The sequence below is a fragment of the Nelumbo nucifera genome, chromosome 2 (assembly GCF_055504915.1).
Source record: "Nelumbo nucifera cultivar China Antique chromosome 2, China Antique-T2T, whole genome shotgun sequence".
Lineage (NCBI taxonomy): Eukaryota > Viridiplantae > Streptophyta > Magnoliopsida > Proteales > Nelumbonaceae > Nelumbo > Nelumbo nucifera.
In genome coordinates this window covers 13,894,348-13,913,154 of record NC_142650.1, presented here as the reverse complement: position 1 = coordinate 13,913,154, position 18,807 = coordinate 13,894,348, and positions in this window count along the sequence as shown.

Genomic DNA, 18,807 nt, shown 5'->3' with positions numbered 1-18,807 from the left:
ACCATGTTTAAATGGTAAATTATTTCATATCATATGTGCATGTCACATCTTAAATTTATGTATTCAAGATGCCTTGAATATTATTTCTACTCAAATTAGAAATTGTATTACATTTATTAAAAGTTTAGGGGCAAGAAAACAATAATTTAAATATTTATGTCAAAATTATGGTTTAAAATATAAACATTTTATATTAGATGTAAAACATAGGTGGAGTTCTACCTATGCTATATTAGAAAGTTGTATTTCTCATAGACAAATTTTTACTGATTTTTAGAATGCAAAAATTTCTAATGATATTATATTTGAGGAAGACTAGGAAATGGTAGTCTGTATAAGATTTTTTAAAACATTTTTATGATGCAACTAATAAATTATCAGGTATTTATTATCCAACTAGTTATAATTTACCTTATCAATTAATGGTAATTAGTGATTGTTTTGCAAAATATAGAAATAATCCACAATTTCAATGTATTGTTGAAATAGTGGAAAATAAATTTAAACAATATTGGGAGAACATTTCTCCTATTTATTGTTTAGCTACAATATTAGACCCTAGGATTAGGAAAGATGGTTTAGATATTTTGCTTGAATCGTATTATGAAAATATGAATATTGAAATTGGAAATAAAAAAGAAGAAATTAATAATTTGTTATTTGAAATGTATAGTTTATATTAATTTGAAGTTGTAGGAAATAATTTGGTATTCCTACAACTTGTACATCATCTTCTACTTTTGATCTTGAGCCCAGTAGTAGAAGAGAAAAACTTTTTTATTTAATAAGTAGAAGAAAAAATTTCTTACTTCTACAACATGTTCATTTAATGAACTTAATTTTTATTTACAGACATTTTTTTTCTAATTTAGGTAAGGTAACAAATAATTTTGATATTTTAGCTTGGTGAAGTGAACATTCAAAAAATTATCTAGTTCTTGCCACCATGGCACGTGATCTACTAACCCCTCCGGTGTCTACAGTTCTATCGGAGTCTTGTTTTAATGCAGGTACCAAGGTGTTGGACAACAAGAAAAGCTACATGAACGTTGAAAGTATAGAGGTGTGCATTTGCCTTAAAGATTGGCTAGATGCAAAAGATAGATTATAAGACAAAGGAGGGCATAATAGTACACCGGATATTTCACCTGAAGTAGATTATGAAAGTCATGATTCATAAAGTTGACTAGTTATATAGAATTTTTTATTTTTTCAAATTATTGTAATTTTATTTAATTTATTTGCTATTTTTTAAATTTTTTAACAATGTAATTTTGCATTTCCAATTTGTAACTATATTGTATTTTTTATATTTTTTTAATTTATTCCATTTTCATATTTCATTCATCCAAGTATCCAATGATCCAATCATTGTATTCGTAATTTGCATCTTTCAAATTTAAATGAAATAAAATTCTTATTTTTCTTCCAATTTGTTATTCCATCATTCTTATTTCAATTTGGTTGTATTTTTTTCTTTCATTTATGTATTAGATAATTTAGATTTCTCTTTTCTTAATTTTTCAAATAGTTCCCAAAGTTCAAAAGAAAGTTAAATATTTTAGTTTTACACTTTTACTTAGAAAAGAATTCAAAAATTTCAAAAAAAAAACAAAAAAAGTAAAATAAAAAATCTGTCTAGCCTGACTCGACCCAAGCCCAAGTCTCGCCCTGTGGCCTAGCCCGGCACGGCCTGCAACCTGGCCCGGCCCAAGCCCACGGCACGGCATGGCATGGGCCCACATGGGCCTGGGCCGTGGGTCATGCCAGGCCAACTCCCAAAAATTTTCACCAGGGAGGGTGGCAAACGGGCCAAAGTAGCACTTTGCGCGGGCCGCCCATGGGCCATACCGAGCCAGCACAGCACGACCCACTTTACACCTCTATTCGTGGCAACTTTAAGAAAAGAGCAAGATTACCACAAACAATTATGAAGAGGCTATGGGGGCGAACCTTAACCTCCCCCCCCCCCAAACATGAGAGCCTTATTGTGAAACTATCAAGGTGGCAGGAGTTCCTCGGTAGTTCAAAGCTTAGAGATTGGGCTTTCCTTAGATTATTCTGAGGGGAATGATTTAGGCACTATTGAAGATGTCGTCTCCTATTCCTTGGCATATTCAACATACGATAAGCCATATCTTGGCTAATTTTGTTTTTGGATGTTCTTAGGATTAACACTTGCCGGTGTGTCCTAGTTATCTCTTTGATTGTTGATGTTGTTCAATCCGATGTGTCCCGAACTAAGATCACAGTCAGATGATCCTACCAATTGGTGAAACCGAGGTGGAAGGATGAAGCTGCGCAGCAAGGTCTGAAATCAAGAAAAAGATCAGAGGCCTGAGGAGTTGTTCCCCAAGTAGACACTCCGATGCTCAAGTCAGTGGTATGAAAGGTAAGTCGTTTGGTCTCGAAGTTGAATACGGTGTTGGTCTGAGCTGAGGAGGAAAGATAAAAGTCTAAAGATCCAAAAAATCCCTTACCCTGAGTGGAGGTTACCTATTTATAGCAAAAGATTCGTATCACATTCGGATGAACCTTCTAGGGATGTTGGGATGAGGTTGCCCATTGAGGTCTTTGGGATAAGTCCTCTTCCCCAACGGAGTTGTCCTCCTTATTGTATGGAACTCTCCTTGGTCATTCTTATCCGTCCCGCATGGTGCCGACGTAGCTGAAGAGATAAGATGGTCACGAAGGCTGCCACATGGCTTCTGTGGCCATCTCAACCATAACCCAAACAATTGTATTGATGCCAATTTCTCTCCGAGCTCCACTTTATGAAATAGCCTTATTAGGCTTCAAAAAAAATCATAGAGGTACCTTTGCGTATTATGAAATGTGAAGGGAGATTTTTTTCAGTGAAAGTGAATGAAATTGCCTTTAGGCGAAAAAAATACAATGAAAGTTTAAGGCCCCATTTGATTCGCAGTAATAGGGATCTGGAATCAAAATTGGAATGAGCTATTCCGATTCCAACTGTTTGGTTGGACAAATCGGAATCCCATTCCCATTCCTGCTGGATTGATATTCCCCATTTGAGGGAATGACCATTCCTTGCCCCTCCCTTGGGAATGAAATCTCAATCCTACTGATTTCAATTCCTATTCTCATTCATGTGTGAATCAAATAGATTATGATTCCAATTCAAAAGTATTTCGATTCCATTCCGATTCTAACCGCAAACCAAATGAACCCTAAATAATTATCTAAAAATATATCAGTGAAGATGGGACCACCCAACAAATCTTGACTGCTCTCTCAATCAATAATATCATCTACTTTTGATTTTGGTGATGATGGAGTTCAAATCAGCCCCCCACAAGATAGTTTCTCACAACGTCTCACAGCACATCCCTGTCATGTATTGAGAACATCTCTGGATAATAATACCAGAAATGATGAAACATCATTGGGAGATGTTCCCAATACACGACAAAGATGTACTGTGGGACGTTGTGGGAAACTATCTTGTGGGGGGCTGATTTCAACTCGTGATGATGATGGGGTCCATTCCGCATGTTATGTGAATAAGCAGAGGCTGAGAGGGAGGGTAATTAGGATTTAGGAACATGAGATGTATTAGAATCTGATGGAAAATATTAATGGTTAAGAAAGTATAAGTGTGGTATACCAAATGGGGACCTAAACCATCTAGCTACAACCAAACGATTGCACCGAAATTGGCCACCAAAAGAAAATGAAGGTAGTGTAGACTGTAAGTTTCACTTTATTTATTTACTAGTGGGGATCCATGCGATGCATGGGATTTGATAAAAAAAAGGTGAAATAATGCATTTATAAATGCTTCTAATAAAATACTGTAATTAATAATACTAATTAATTAATACTGTTAAATATTAAAAAATATAAAAAATAATGCAATTATAAATACTTCTAATTAAATACTGTAATTAATAATGTTAATTAATTAATACTGTATTACAATCACATATTAATATTATGTTGTAATTAAAATTATACTGTAATTAACTAAATACAAAAATACTACAATTAATTAAATATACACTATATTAATTAATATTAAATTTATTAATTAAATTAAATACTGTACTATTCTAATAGTGTTAGTTATTATTATTATTATTATTTCTTTTATGGATATAAAATTGCAACAACAAATTGAAAATAGCAAAATAAAATTCAATTACACATCAATCACATAAATAAAGCAAACATTTTCAAATAGATGGCAACAACAAAAACAAAAATATTCTACCCCATTTTCAAATAAATAAACCAAGCATTTTAAACACAAAATGTTAATAAATAAATGTTGTAATTAATAATGTTAATTAAATAATACTATTAATTGTTAAAAATACTGTAATTACGAAAAAATATTATTAATTAGTAATATTGTTTTTCAATAAATACTGTAATTATTAAATTACTGTATTTATTTAAACTACATTAATTTCTGGAAATTATCATATTTTCAGAAATATATTGGTAATTTCTTGGCTAAAACTAATTAAATGTAATTTTTTGGTAATTATAGTTTAAAAATAATTTAGTTACAGCTTAAAAATAAATATTGTGAATTATATTATGTTAATTAATAATTAGTGTAAATTATGTTAAATGTAATTTTCTGTTAATTAAATGTAATTTTATGCTATTTATAGCTTAACTTATAATCACTGTTAATTACAGTTTAAAAATCATTTATAGCTTGTAATTTTATGCTATTTATAGCATAATAGACATCACTAATGTATTTTACATTATTTATAGCAGAATAGCATAAAATTACATTTAATTACAGTTTCAATATTTTGAAATATTTACAGTATTTGTATAATTGATGGATATTTTTATTATGTTTTGCTTACTTATGCTAAATTATATTACTAAATTACATTTAATACTGCTTTCCAGTAAATACTGTAATCATTAAAATACCAAATTATTAATAATATGGTAATTATTAAATTAATGTATTTATTGAAAAAAATATATTTACTGTTCAATATAGTTGAAAAATAATTATTTAGTTGCATTTTAAAAATAATTACTGTTAATTTCTGTTAATTAATACTACTTTTTTATAAATATTGTTAATTAACAATACTGTATTTATTGAGAATATTGTTAATTATTAAAAATACTGTAATTATGAAGAATATTGTTAATTATTAATAAAATACTGTATTTATTGAGAATACTGTTAATTATTAACAATACTGTAATTATGAAAAATACTATTAATTAATATTTTTTTTTTCAAATACTGTATTTATTTAAATACATCAATTTCTGGAAATTATCCTATTTTCAGAAATATATTGGCAATTTCTGGGCTAAAACTTATTATATGTAGTTTTTTGGTAATTACAGTTTAAAAATAATTTAGTTACAGCGTCAAAATAAGTACTGTTAATTAATAATTAGTGTTAATTAATGTTAAATGTAATTTTCCGGTAATTAAATGTAATTTTGTGCTATTTGTAGCTTAACTTATAATTACTGTTAATTTCAGTTTAAAAATCATTTATAGCTTGTAATTTTATGCTATTTATGCTAAATATGCTAATTACAGCTTAACTTTTAATTAATGTTAAATGTAATTAAATGTAATTTTATGCTACTTTAAAAATAATTAGTGTTAATTACTATTAATTAAAAAATAAATTATTTTTTTAAATAATGTATTTATTAATTACTGTTAAATGTAATTACTGTGAGTTACAGTTTAAAAATAATTACATTTAATTATATTACTGTTAATTAATAAATACATTATTTATAAAATATTTATTGGTATTGCTTTTTAGTAAATATTTTAATTATTAAAATACTAAACTATTAATAATACTGTAATTATTAAATTAATGTATTTGTTGAAAAAAATATAATTACTTTTAAATATAGTTGGAAAATAATTATTTAGTTATAGTTAAAAATACAAAAATAGTTTTATAAATAATTATTGAAAGCATATTTACAAAAAACAATAAATAATTAATGAAAATAAAATAAATATTAATTATAGTATATATAAATATATAATGAATATACACTATTATTGGAAATTTATTACTAATAAATATAATTTTGTTGATACTTATTTTCTATAATTATTAATTGACATAAGTGAAATTAGTTATTTAAAATATTGTTTAGTTATTGAAATAATATTGTTATTTAAATTATTAAAATATTAATTATTTATTGAATTTAATAATCCATAAAATTATAATTGTACTATTATTACATAATTTGTTATTAATTTTGTAAAATATTAAATTATTATTAATATGAATATTATGAATTCTATTATAGTTATTTTTCTACTTTAATTTTTTTTAATTTATTACATAATTTCGTTGTTTTAACTATTTTGAATTTTGCATGTTCAATATTTTGTTATTTAAATATTTAAATAATATGTAAAGTATTTAAAAATTTTTCATTATTTGAATTTTATTTATTTTAATATTATTACGTAATATTAAATATTTTGTTATATTATTTAGCTATTCTAATGTTTTTTATTTATGATTTTTAGTTATTGAAATATTTATTTTATGTTAAATTTTTATTATTTGAATAACATTTAAATTGAACAATTTGTAAAATTATAATTTATATTATTACTACATAATTTCATGATGAATTTTGTAAAAATATTGAATTATTAATAATATGAGTATTATTAAATCTATTAATTTTGTGTTTTGAATAAATATTTTAAATTTGGTATACAATTTCATTATATCCTTTAAATTGTTCTGAATTTTTTTTAATTGAAACTTTCTTTAGATAGATATAGATAAAAAGTGGGGGAGTGGATAAATAGGAAATAGAGATAGTTTAAGAGATATCTACTGAGTTAGAGATAATTTAAGAGATAAATAGGAGTTAGAGATAATTTAGGAGATAAATAGGAATTAAAGACAATTTAGGAGGAAATGGGAGAAAGTAATGCCACTTGACTAAACATTAGAAAAGATTTATGGTTGTTAGAAATAATTAGGTATATGTGATTTTTTTATTGATTTAATGGGTAATTATATGGATTTAAGAAAATTAAAAATTAAAAAAAAAAAATAGAAAATTAGGAAAGAGGATTCCCCGTAAGAAGAGTTATGCTAACATGACAGAACCAGTTTTAATATATATATATATATATATATATATATATATATATATAAAGGAGGGAATCCTGGCCATTCCAGTCTATCCAATCTGATTACAATAACGCCAGATCTGAAATAGCATGTGATGAGTTGGAAGGTAGCTTGGATTTGACACGAAAGCTATCCCACGTGAGAGAGAGAGAGAGAGGGGATGGGGTTGGATTGGGCAAGTGAGAAGGAGGAGAAACTTTTGTGGTGGTGGGTAGGGGTCCACAGGAACAGTGAGTATACCAGACTTACCAGTCTGCATTTACGGCAGAAGTTCGTTGGCGAGGAGAGAGAGAGAAAAAATGAGGTTATGTGTTGCGTTGCGGTTAATAAAAACTTAGTTGGAGGCTTGCAGCGACCCCAGATTTGTTATACCGTAAACGTGTATTTAATTTTATTGTTTAATTAATCAGTGACCCATCGTGTTGATCTTCTTCTCGATTAAAATTCAGAAAGAAATAAGAGAGAGAGAGAAAAGAGTTTTCTTGACGTATAAGGGACACCTTCTAACTAAAAGTCATCAAGACGGAAAGAAACAGTGGATGAGAACCTCGCCGGAAGGTAACCTTGCTGCTATTTTGTTCCATTATATATCTTGACCAACTTTCCCCTCTCTCTTTGTGGTTGTGGGCTTGGAGGCTGGACTGGGTTCTCTGCGATACCCATGCCTGAAGTAGGCACATGTATATTCAGAACTTCAGCGGTTCGTCTTATTCTTGCTTATTACTATTTAGCTCTGAAATCCAGGAAGATCCCCACCCACGGATAAATCCTGTTGATTGATTTTGGTATTTTTTTTTAACTTTTAACAAGGAACTTTGTTACCAAATTAGGGTTATGAGTCAAGTTTCCTATAAAAATAAAAATTATATGTATCTTTTATATAATATATATATATAATTTTTATTTTATATACAAAAAATTAAGAATTATAAAAATCATTTATTATCATACATATAAAAAAGTAAAAATGTTATATATAATATTTATTATTATATATAAAAATAAAATTTGTATATATTATATATGTATGTATTTGGCTCAATTAGGCTCGCAAACCAAGTTTTATTGGGCTCGATTAGCAAACGAGCCTATATATCAAGTTTGAGATTGGCTCGAAGCTCATTTAAACCAAGTTGAATTGAGCTTTTCACAAGTCGAGCACTTATAACTTGTGAAAAGCATGATTCATTTCCACCCCTATCAGTGCCGCATAAGTGTTGGTGTTCTTGTGCATGAAACTACTATTTAATTTCAATTTTTATCAAATAAACATTGAAAAACAAAAATGCTTTGTTTATGTGGATGAGGTGTTGGGGAAACTTCAAATTCTTACTTCCCCCAAAAACAAAATGCTTACGTGATGCACTTTAAGCTGAGTTAGAAAATAACTTTATGGGATGTTACTTGAAATGCCCATAAGATGTCCGACCAAACAATAAATGTTTAAAACATCATTTTTCAAATAAATGCTTATCTAATTAACACCCAGTCAATAAACATCACAGAACCAAACACATATTTGATCGGCCATCTACAATTTACGGCAAAGCTCCTTGCAATACCCTAGGAGGCCAATCAGTTGCCTTTTTATTTTTTAGGTAAATTAGGACTCATTTTTAAATTTCTAATAATGGTGGTGGCTTTCTTTTTTTAGTAATACAAAAGTTACAATTTTTTCGATCTATCGTTGATTTGGATGGTCGAACTGTTCCAACCATCACTCAGCCATAACTCTAGGTTTTAAGTTGACAAACTCGGGATTTGCTCAAAATTTGTTGACTTAATCAAAAACCATCTGAACAAGCAGCTGAACCGTTAATTCATTTGATCCAGTCACCAAGTCACGAATTGCATACTCAATTTTTGTATAAATTTCAGGTGGCTATAACTTGTGTACATGGTTTTCAAAACCGGATCGAACCGGACGGTCGGACAAAGACCGTGACCGGTTCCGGTTTTCCCCAAAACCAGATTTTCAATAAAAACCATTGATTTTGGTCAATAAACCGCTGACCCAAACAGTTAATCATTCAAACAGTTTTGACCGATTTTCATTTTTTTATTTTTTTCTAATTTTTTTACTTTTTTATCAAAACAGTCCGACCATTCACTGTTCAACCCGATAACTGGACCCTGACTGATTCGGTCTCCGAGTCGATTTTAAAAACCATGTTTGTGTATATATATATATAAGGTGGGTTAATTTATAAAGTAACCTTCAATGCCAAACAATCCAACAATATGCGTGCATGGTAATAGGCTTGCGCTCAGATCTGTATTGGCTCCCTCAGTCTCTGACCTTTAATTTTGTTTTTTTTTTTTTTATAATTAGTGATTAATCCATGACTGTCCAGTACCGAGTGGGGCCATAAAAACCGATGAATAGTTGAATACATGATAATATATTTATTATATCATTTTAAATGATTGTGTATACAAATGCAGTTTTTTGCTTTCAACTTCTTAATGAGAACACAATAAAGTTTAAAACAGTTGTCATTTATTGAAACACCTTATATAGTTTGCAAGTGATCTACTTAATCGACCTTCCATTATGAATTGTTTGCATTAGCGTATGGAAATGGTCAGTTGGTCACGTAATATTGTAGGGTTCAACTATCATATGAAAAAGATATGATATCTGAAAAACTTTTGATCAATCAACTGAAATCATAAATGTGGTAGTTGATCAAGTGTTATTTATCAAAATTCATGAGTGGGTTTTGATTGGTCAAAACTCTTTTCATATTATATCTTTTCCGCATCATAGATTTTCTCAATACTGTAATAAGAAGATAGGGCGGGTTTTGCATGCCCTGTTACCAACCTCAAACTCAATTTGTTCTTTTCGCCCTAAACATTTTAAAATTTATATAAAATTATATAATATAATATAATATATATTAAAAAGGTAATTATAGTCCTACTTCTTGAGAAATTGTATCCAATATTTGAACCTTGATCACCCAGAAAAACATAATACCAGAATCGAGGTGAAAAAATGTCATCCCCGCCTCAAATCTGATCAATGATATTAAAAAAACCCTGCCCTAATCGAAGTCATGGATGGGTCAAATTATCATCTCTATCACGTGTCATTTTCTGAATTCTATATATTTTGTAATAGAAATAAATTTAAGCTGTCCTTAATACCATCGCTTTTTCTACCTTAGGCTGATCAACAAATTGGTAAGAAACATGGGTTGTCACATCACAAATGAAAGACCCTTTGACTAACAAAAAATGCACTCATGAAACTGATTGTTGGTGTTCATGGAAGAAATGTCAAATTTGATATTGCAAGTAAAAACAACAATTTGCATGGATAATCCCACATGTTAGGTAGAAAAGAATAAATCTGTTTCGCAAAAGCATTTATCAAGTAACAACGGCTAGCCCGTTATTTCTCTGGCTTGGATAAGATTTTTTAAGCCCATGGGCTAGGGCTCGGGTCCAAAACACTAGGCCCAACTTTTTTTTGGCTGAGTTCAGGATTTTTTAAAAAATTCAATCCCAATAAAATTATATTTTATATTTTATATTTTTTTTGGGCTGAGATCTTTTAGTATTTTTGGGTTTTGAAATAATGTAATATAAATAAATCAATTATGTTTTTAAAGAAAAAATAAAAGTTTCTTCTTCAAGGTTTATATAAGGGTCGGATTCGGACTCGGGCCCAAGAATGTTAATGTTTTATGTTAATAAAGAAGCAAACTTGGCCTGAACCCGGCCCCATCTGACTTGTGAACAGGTCTAATGTCAATCATGGTGATTTACTCCTTCATGTGATCCATGTTTACAGGCTACAATTGGCTTGCATCAACTAGAAGTGTAGCCTCGTTGTGATGTCTCTTCTTTATTTAAGAGAGTTACCCTGCATTTTATTATGGACAAGAATGACATTTACAAAGGGCCCATTTGGTTCTTGGGAATAGGGGTCTGGAATCGGAATTTGAACTAACCATTTGGTTGGACGAAATCAAAATCCCGTTTTCATTCCTTGTGAAATGGCATTCCCCCATTTGAGGGGATGGCCATTCCAGTCCCCTCCCTTGAGAATGAGATCTCACTCCGGTTAATTCCTGTTTGAACCAAACAAGTTATAGCAATAGACCATTTTGATTCCAATTCTGAAAGATTTTAATTCTGATTTAGAATCCAATTCCCAAACCAAATGTACCCAAATACAATTACCACATTAGAACAAATGTATTGCTTTTTGCTGTCATGGCATCTGTTTTTGTTTAAAAAGACAATTATTCACATTGTCAAACATGTCATAAGTAAATCACTTGAAAATTATACAGGGTATTTTCGTAAACACAAAAAGGATAAATTTTAGTGAATACATGAAAACTAAAGGAGTAATTTTAGTAAACGATCCTAAACAAAAAGATGCGTTTAATCTCATCAATCTTTTATGGTATGTTTATTAATCATCCAAATTTTAATTAGGCTTTATTTAAAAAAAGTACAAATACAAATATGTATGTAGAAGGAAAAACCTTGTACTTTATAATATTTTACATGTATTATTTCAAACTGAGCCAACGATTTTAAATTTTACAGAGGTTATTTTCAAATTGTATGGTGTAGTTTATTGGATATGCAGTACAATTTGGAGAAAAAGTATAATAAGAACCATAACAAATGAATGACAAGTTTGAGAATAGAAGTTTATGTGTCTGACAATGGCCAGTAATGCACAATACGGGAGATGCATATATCAGACCCCTCCCAATACTCCGGGTATAGGGGTGCAATGGATCAGATCATGCCATCCGAGATCAGACCATATTTGGTTGCATTTGGATCACCTTTATTTGAATTTTTGGATCAGATCGGATAATATGATACAATCAGAAATAAAATTGGATTCGAATCATCTCTTATCTGATCCGATATATATATATATATATATATATATTATATGTTTATAAATATAATATATATATATATATATTATTTATTTATAAATATATTTTTTTATAAAAAAACATGTATATATATGATGAAAATTATTAAAAATACTTGTATTTTTTATTTTTACTTTATTTAAATTAGTATATTTTATTTTTCTTTTAATAATTTATTAATTTTTAAAGAAAACAAATCGGATTGGATTAGATCCAAAGATCCAACTTATTGATATGATTTGAATTCAAATCGAGTCTTATCAGATCTGACACGAACAATATCGGATCGAATTCGAATATACTGTGATTCAAATCCGATATGATCCGTTTGCATCCCAATCCGAATAGATATCATTGCATGGAACCAAAGCTTAAAAGTAAAAGTTCAGCCAACTTTTATGTTTGGGGCTTTGTAGTCTTTAACCGAATAAATAGGTGTAAAAAATCATGGTTTTCAAAACCAGACTGGACCAGATGGTCGGATTGGAAAAATCGAGAACCGGTCAAGTGGCTGGTTCTGTTTCCCCAAAAACCGGATTTCCCCCCAAAACCGTTGATTTTGGTCAGTGAACTACTGAACCAGGTGATTAACCGTTCAAACGGTTTGGACCATTTTTTATTTTATATTTTTTGAATTTTTTAAATTTTTTTGTCAGAACGGGCCGAGTGTTCGATTTGAATGGTCGGACCGTTCAACCCGGTAACTGGACCCCTGACCGATTCGGTCATCGGGTCGATTTTAAAAACCATGTTAAAAATGTTATTTTCCCAAAAAAAAAAATATTTATTGGTTAAGTGGCTCGCCAAACAGCCTAACCCCAATAAATACTTAAAATAAGTATAAATAGTTTGAAAAAGGGGCAATCAAACAGAAATAATTACTTATTTCTCAAATCATTTCTTTACCAAACATAACCTAAACCTTGTATTTGCACTCTTCTCAAACATACGTTTATTAGGTTTTCTTTGAAAAGAGTGCAAATATAAATATGTTCAATATAAAATCTTTGTATGTGATATTTCCAAACCTTTTACTTGCACCGCATATATGCTTAAACACCTTGAAATATGGATACAAATGGTTTCTAAAAATCTGATTCATAGTCATGATTTCACAGTGTTACTACATACGCATGTTTCTACCCAAAAAAAAAAAAAAAAAACGTAAATACGAATTATGATATTAACTAAATACTTTTTGTCTCTCTAATAAAATCATATTATAAATTATCTCTTTATTTTATTAATGATGTAATGATAAAACAATTCAACTAAATCTGCTGCAGAGTCAGATATTTGAGTTAATTGGTCGAATGGGAACATTAAAATATTACGTGGAATTATTGATAATATTATTATTATCAAATCGAATTTGAATCTGAGGACCTTATTTACTTTGATTTCACTGCATTTACATCCTTACCCCAAAGTCCCCAAGAGATACACACCTACCTGATATATGAAAAATGGGATTTGGCCAAAACTCAAACAAATATAGTCAAATATAAAATTCTATGCCTAAATATTACAATACAAAAATACTATCATTAACAAAAGTACTCTTGGAGATTTTCTTTGTACTTTTTTTAAGAAGTTGCGGATTAAAGAGGTTTAGCAATGGCAATGACTGACAATAAAACAGTGCTTGTGTATCTCTTACTCTTGCTCACGGACGTGCAATCAAATTTATAATTAATGTTTTAATTACCCTGAAAATTTTATAATTAACTTGTTTTGGAAGCGAACGCGTATAGAAAATTGGGAATTGGATTGGACCTAACAATTGCCCCATTTTTATAAAATATAATTTACCATAACATGTGAATCCTTTTCCACTTGTCATTATTCCAGCAGCTTTTGTAATAGATAGATTCTGGGCTTATCCCGTTAATGCCAAATGATTCCTGTTTGCCAACATATCCGGATCCCAATGCACACATCCGGTTTGGCGGTTTTTCGTAATTCCAACTTCAAAAGCACTTAACAACATGGTTAATTTTATTTTTGAAAATAAAAGCAATTCCCACGTCAACAAAAAAACTATAGTTTCGCTTAATGATTTCAATTTTAAGCTTAATTAAAGATAACAATGTTGATTAGCAAAGTGATTACTAAAAAAATTCATTAACAAACTATGATATAAAGTAATATATTTCCAATGCAACAAGTAGCCAATGAACAGCGATGGAGCCAATAATATAATGGCAATCACGAGGACCGGAGCGAGAGACAGTTAGAGAGAAAAGAATCTCACTAAGCACTGTGATTTCTTAGTGATATATAATGACAAGCTAATCTTAATTTAAATAATGTACTAGGGTTAGCGTAGTTTTGTAGACAACGGAGAGAGAGAGAGAGAGAGAGGCTTAAGGAAAGAAAGGATCATGTGATGTGAGGTAGGTGAGAGTGGCTTTTGTGAGTGAGATGTATGTAGGCCAACCATACCAACAATGAAGGGAAGGGACTTGATTCAGATTCAACCTCATCCCAACCAGATCGGACACCAAATAAAATAATGAATTGAAGAGGCACCATCACATGAGTGCATGTTGCCAGCTGTTCAGGTCTTTGAATTTAAACTTAAAAATGTTGCAGGCGATGGATGAATTAGACGGATCAACAATAAGATATATTGGATTAGACCAATTCATTCCAAAATATTAATTAGATTGGATTGAACCTGATCGTTTGTTATAAATTTTTATTGGATTGGGTTGAATTAAGCCAATATGTAATATCTAATCCACTGATGTAAGATAAGAATATAGGTGTCATTAGACCAAATTTGAATTAAAACCAATATCAATTTGAACAGATTTGATGGTCCAGACTCCAAATATTGAACTGAATCAGTCCAAAATGATCCAAGATATTCATTGAATTGGTTTGGACCTAATCCATTTGTAATAAATTTACATTGGATTGGACCAAATCCAGTCCAATTGACACCCCTTATTACCGGTGACCAGAGTGGCATACATCATCACTGGAAACAACATTTAGGACATGAGAGTTTCGGCGGAAACATGTAATGATCAGACGTCGAGATCTGACGTTTCGGACAAATATATATTTTCGTGCCACTAGAACTTTTAAGCCTTGCGCATGTAACTTGGCCGAATCTGTAGATCCCACAAAACAATTATAATATTGGATCAGAAAGCCGATCCATCGACGTACGCGGAAAGTGTTGAGATTTGGACTTGTTGTAATCGTAGTAGGGCTTGGATCTTATTGTTGGTTATTAGGTTATAGGTTATGTTGTTCCCTTTTTCATTATTGTATTGAATTAATGTATTCATTCAGCAAAAGCTCTTCTCTGCTTTCTTCAACTTTTCCCTTTTTTTGCTGCTTAAGCAATTATATTATGATACCATAATTTTGACATTAATAAAAATTTCCATGATAAACTAATTGAATTATATTTTCATTTCTTTTACAATAAATTCTTATAAAAGCAAATTAAAGGAGGTGTATGCAAAAGTAGCTTAGAGGAAAAAGTAAAATAATAATAATAAAGATTTGTCAATTAATTTTCTTATTGACTTGAAAAAAAAAAAAAAATTATGGATGCCTAGATAGAAAATCAAATGATCATAAAATAAATGTGGCTATAATATATATGCAGAGACAGATAATTAAAGACAGATCATGATGGAAAATGGTAGCCAATTAATTATAGTGAGTTTATGACGTTGCTGTAAGACGAAGTCCAATTAAGGGGTGCATTTTATGATGATACAACGTAGCTAGAAAGCTCATAGACAAATTCTTATTAGAAAGAACAAAATATATATATAACTAGGGGATAAAAGAGAAGAAAACAACTTTTTATCCAATTGACAGAGGGTGAGTTAACAGAAGAAACAAAATCTAGTGCAGTTTCATCCACCAAAATTGAAACAAAAAAAACAGGAGCGACGCTCAAAGAAAAGGACGAAGTGTCAAAAATAGCACGAACAGAGAAAATCACAAAAGGCGGCAAACCCCCAAATAACTGCATCCGTTACCAACAATGGAACCAAAGCACTGGTCATGGCTACCGCCCAACAAGAAAAGAATGAAGATTTCATCCCCTGTGCCAAAATCCTTGCACAACAAAAGCAAAGAAATGAACAAAAAGAACAAAGAAGAAAATTAGGTCAGAGAAGAACAAATAAGAAAAGGGAAATGGGGGACTCCCCAAGAAAAGCCACCCCATCGATGGAAGAAGAGGAAACAATGAAAGGCGGATGGAGAGAAAAACCTCGAGAGAAAGGCTCTCTCTAAACAGAGCCACCTTATCGATGGCAGAAGAGGAAACAATGAAAGGCAGATGAAGAGAAAAACCTTGAGAGAAAGGCACTCTCCTAACAGAGAGAAGAACCTCTGGAAACTATGAGATTGTATGGAGCAAAGAAACTATTAATAAATTAAAATATGTGCACTGCTTCATGCAAGTCAGATTATGATTAATGACCAACTTTAACAAATTAAAACGTCTGATAAAATCATTAGGCTCAATTTGGAGGGACTCCCTTAGCTCCAGCCGAACAGAAAGCGAACGGTAGAAAGCACTGGCAACCATTCCGATCAGGAACGCATCAACAGGAATGTTGTTTCGTCATCGTACCTAGTTTTGTATCGTGTGCTCTATTTTAAATTCACCTTTTTCTCAATCAGATTTGCCTGAAATAATTTTTGCTCCCACCGCAAAGATGAGTTTTAAACAATCTCTAACCAATGCAATCTGAAATCGTTTTTCTTATATCATTTTGTTTGCATTTATTATATGTTATGCCGAATGAGTGTAGTTTCTTCTCTAATCCCATCGATGGTTATATCTTATGCCGAATGGCTTTGGTTTCTTCTCTAATCTAATTGTTGTGTTTCGTCATGTCTTCTATTATATGTTGAATATCATGAAGATTATCCTTTGTTATGTATTATGAACCTTTGTCCATGTGTTTGATTGTTACGTCTTCTGTCATGTATACTGTTACCAATCTGATGCAAACATTTTAAATTTGAAAAATAAAATAATAAAGGAATTAGCAGATCTATATGAATGAAAACATAGGGAAACTATTAAGAATCGACAACTCATATTAAAGAAGCAAGTCTGGTATTCGTTGTGTTTCACTATCCAAACGCTATTTCTACTCTTGTAGAACAAAAATTCGTTTTCAAAGAATAATTTTCCAAATGCATCTGCTACTTTTGAAGAGCAATAAATAAAATTCTTATTTTAGAACATGAATTTCTAAAAGAACAAGAACAGTGAAAACATTGCCAACTTACCCACTTGGGAGGTTGATAAGTTTTACCCAGATAAATTAGCCTCTCTTTACCCGGGGCCTAAGTAGTTAATGCAAAAAGAATGTTGTAACCCTCTAGACCTAAATGTAAAACTTGAGCATTAATTATGGGACTGTTTGGTATTATTGGTGTCTAAGGCATGATGTTGCAACATCAGCACCGCATAAAAGTTTTGAGTTCCAATGCTCAATGTTCCAGTTGTTTGGACTTTGGAGACGTTTTGGGTTAAAACATTTCACATAAAAATCTGTGTTAGGGATTGTTTAAAAAAACATCAACATTCTGACCGGCAAAGTAATTGACTGTCTTTTTTTTTTTGTATTTTAGAAGAAAAATCATTCAGACTGATGTGGTGCTGATATGGATGATAAACACACATTTCTCATCAAATAGGATTTATATTTGTACTATATATAAATGCAACTTGGTAGGGGTGTCGATTGGACTATATTTGGTCCAATCCGATCGATCCAGTCCAATGTGAGTCTATTTCAGATGGATCAGGTCCAATTCAATCCAATGAATAATTTGGACTATTTTGGATCAGTCCAATTCAATGTTTGGACCATCCAATTTGTTCAAATTCATTTTAATTTAGATTGGTTTCAACACAAACCCGGTCCATTGGCACCTATATTCTTATCTTATATCAATGGACCGGATATTGGCTTAATCCAACCAAATCCAATATAAATTTATTATGGATGGACCAAGTCTAGTCCAATCTAATAATACTTTGGACTGGATTGATCCAATTCCATTGTTTTTTTATCCATCCAATCCGTCCAAATTGATTTTGGGTCGTTCAAAATCGGTCCATTGTGAAGGAAGGGTTAGGATCTATCATATGGACGGCCGAACTATGCTAGATGGCTGGGAGAAATTTCAAAAATTTCCTAATCCTTCTGGGAATTGAATTCTCTATGTTTTGAAAAATTGCATTTTTCATGATCGGTCTTGCACTGAACCGAACCAGATTTGAAACCAACCAAAGACGAAGATGTATACCTGATACGGATACCACAAATGCAGATCCCAAGGTGGAAGTTCACATCGTTCATGCCCAAATCAATCCTAAAACCAACCTCCACTGAATATGGCACAGTGTACTCCTGAAGTCGGTTCAACAACGCAGTTTTCAGCAGAACTACAATCCAACTATTTGGGTCAAACTGAGGAGGTGAATACGAAATTCCTATGGATTTTTCTTGCAAAAATCAGAAGAAAACTAATCTCTATCAGTCCCAAAATAACTGTGATCGAACTAGGGTATCTTGGGATACAAAAGAAGAAGAGATAGCAAAATAGGGAGGTGTTATAGTCTAGTTCGCCCTCTTCTTCTTTTATCTCTTTATGCAAGACTTCTCCTAATCAAATTAGGAGATTATCCAAATCTAATTTGAATTTGAACTCTATTAAGAGATAAAGTCTTATCCTCTCAAGAG